The sequence below is a fragment of the Phalaenopsis equestris genome, unplaced genomic scaffold (assembly GCF_001263595.1).
Source record: "Phalaenopsis equestris unplaced genomic scaffold, ASM126359v1 Scaffold000075, whole genome shotgun sequence".
Taxonomy (NCBI): domain Eukaryota; kingdom Viridiplantae; phylum Streptophyta; class Magnoliopsida; order Asparagales; family Orchidaceae; genus Phalaenopsis; species Phalaenopsis equestris.
Window position 1 is genome coordinate 66,952 of NW_018164517.1, and position 3,201 is coordinate 70,152.

Sequence of the window (3,201 nt, forward strand, 5' to 3'; positions counted from 1 at the left end):
TGATTTTTCATAAAGTTTTCATAAAGTCTCATTCCTTTCTTCTTACTTGAAACTCTAAAATTCTTAACACTTCAAAAATATAATTTTCTTTACTTTAAATAGAAAAACATAGTCTTATCCTATCATATCAAATATCTTCAACTTTGGAATTGATCTTCATTATTAAAAATTATTTACCTAAATTTACCATAAATTTACCATAATACTTTAATACTTATAAACAGAAGTATAGTAATTTAAAGTTAAATCTTAATATCCCATGCCATGTTAAATTAATTTTAAAAATATAGTTACTTAAGGACAAATAAAATTAGTTTACTCCTTTTTCAATAATATTTATGAAGTTGACACCACTAATCGACACTAAAAACTAGATGCATGCAGATGTATAATAAATATGCAATATAATCCTAACAAAACTCTTTTTATAAATATAATTTATCATTTAAAACCTTTTTTAAGCTGTCAAATCTCTCCTAAATATCAACGTAAGTATACTTATCATTCAAGTAATAAAGGTCTCTAATGAAATCCTAGATATTGATTCCACAGGAGATATCAATCCTACGGGGAAGTTCGAAAATCCTATAGTAAGTTATGGAAATTATTTTATAATAAAAATAAAAAATAAAAGTAAAGTGTGAAATTTGAAAATTGATTACTCAAGTGAATGCTAAATAAAATGCAGATGTAAGATTATAAAAATTAGACTAAACTAAATACTAAACTTTCAAAAGTAAAATTATGAAAATTAAAAAAAAATTGTTTTGACGAAAAGTTCAAATTTAAGAAAGCATCCTTCCACTTTACAATAACTATATGGTTTGTAAAGAAATTGAAATCATTTGAAACTATATATATAAATTGTTTTGTGCTAAATAAGAGCAATCATATTCTTTACCCTCTTCCGAGTGCTATAAAGAACATTAACTAATTCAGAGTTTGGTCCCTAATTCCGTAGTTAGGCTCGGAGCATATTGGCTGCCACTTCCGAGGTCACCACTTCAGAGCTCCCACTACTCCCTCCCGTGAGGGCTAACAATCTCGTATTAGTTTTTAATCAACTGAACCAAATTGGGGGTTTTAATCTATCACCTTAAAATCTCCAATTCTGCATCCAACAAAAGTATATTTCCCTATTTATTTGCACCCAATCCAATAGATTACATACTCTCTCACGAAATCAAATGTGATTTTCTCATGTTGTAGAAATCATATCTCATTTAAGAACATATGTTTCTCAATAATATGTTTCTCAGAACATATGTTTCTCAATAAGTTTTAACATTTCAATTGGCTAGATCGAAAAGTAAATGAAGATCGGAGTTCAAATCATCACAAATTATTATCATTTAAAAGCGTAGAAAACAAAATCTATTCTTAACAAAACCATATCTTCAAAGTAGGGAGAAGGATAAAGAAGACTACTTAGAATTCATGAGAATGATATAATAAAATATGATTTTCATATATAAAAACAAGTTTACAAAAAATAAAAGAAATAAAAATACAACTTATCTCACAATCCTTCCCAAGCAAATCCTTAGAAGTTCTCTCCAAGCCTTTCTCTATTTACAATCACTCCCAATTCTCTCTTAGAAATGTAATAAAGAAGAAATCTCTCACCTTCCCTCTCCTCTTACAAACCTAAAAGAAAATGTCCTCTTCTCTCTTTCTCTAACTCTCACACCACCCCAAAAAGCTTCTCTATTTTGCCTCCCTTAGTCTCTTCAAGTATTCTTCTTTTATTCTTGAGTTGCCTCCTTTGGAAAAGAATTCAAATTTCCCTTCAAAAATTCCTCCAAAAACCAACTTTTTTGAATTCAAAAGATGTATCATTTGATCCAAGAGTCATATCCCTTCATAAAAGAACCTTCCAATGTGTCTAGATGCATTGAATTACTCTAAGAGGTGTATAGAACAAGTGTCCTTTTAAAAATTTGAAAAAGTCATCTCAAACCACCTTAATTTGAAAAAGTCATCTCTGGCGCATGAGGCGCTTCATGCGTCAAACCGATCTGGCACATGATGCGCCAACTCTCTAAATTTTGGCGCATCATGCTTCAATCTGACGCATAATGCGTCAAAATCTAAAATTGGCTCTTTTTGCTCCAATTGGCTCTTTTTTTGGCTCTTTTTGCTCCAAATTTTGTTCTTTTTACCATTTTTGCTCCAAATGCCTAAAAATAATATACCTGCAACAAAAACACAAAAATACCCTTCTTTAAACTGCAATATCACCAAAAATAAGCATACAATAGGTACTTAAAATAGTATATTATTTTGGTCTATCATATAGCTAGTGGTTTGAGATATCCTGCCTTGATTTTCTCTTTATGGGAACAATTAGAAGTAGAATTTGGTATAGATGAAGAAACGTTGTGACCACTAAAACCCATTGGAAAACCCACGGTGCATAAATTTGAATCATTTGTTGGATCTAGGAGCGGAAGTAGTGATAGACCCTTGACCAGAGGAAAATATGTTGAGATTTTCATACCTATTATATACTATTTTTGACATACCTATTAATGTTGAGATTTTCATACCTATTATATACTATTTTTGATGATATTGCACTTTAAAGAAAGGTATTTTTGATGTTTTGTAGCGGGAATGATGAATTGGAGTCAATGGAGTAAAAGGATACAAAAAGGAGCAGATTTGGAGCAAAAAGGACCAAAATGTGGAGACTTGAACTAGGGCGCCGATGACACCATCGATGCCCTCGACGGTAAGTTTTTCCCGAGGCTACAGGACAAATTCTCTAAAAGGCCGCCGACGGTGCCATCGAGGCTGCCGACGGCGAGATCGACGGTTATGTGTACTTATGCAATGGATAAGGCCAAATTTTGGAGGAGTGCTTAAGCAACTCTTGAGAAAACTCATCCACATCATTAAAGGAAAGATTTTGGTCGAACAAGGAGAAAGAAGAGGAGGTGGTGAGAGCTCTAGAAAGCCTGGAGGTTTGAAAGGTTCCATTAGAGTGAAGAGATTGTGAGGAATTCTTCGAGAGATTGTAAGAGTGGAGGGAAAGTGATAGATTTCTTCTTCCTTGCTATTTCGAAGGAGTTCTGTGTGTTGTAAAGAAAGAAAGAGATTCAGAGGAGCTTTGAGGAGTTTACTTGGGGAGAAATTAGAGATAAGTTTATTTATTTGTTATAGTTTGTATGACTTTGAATTTATATATGAATTCCGAAT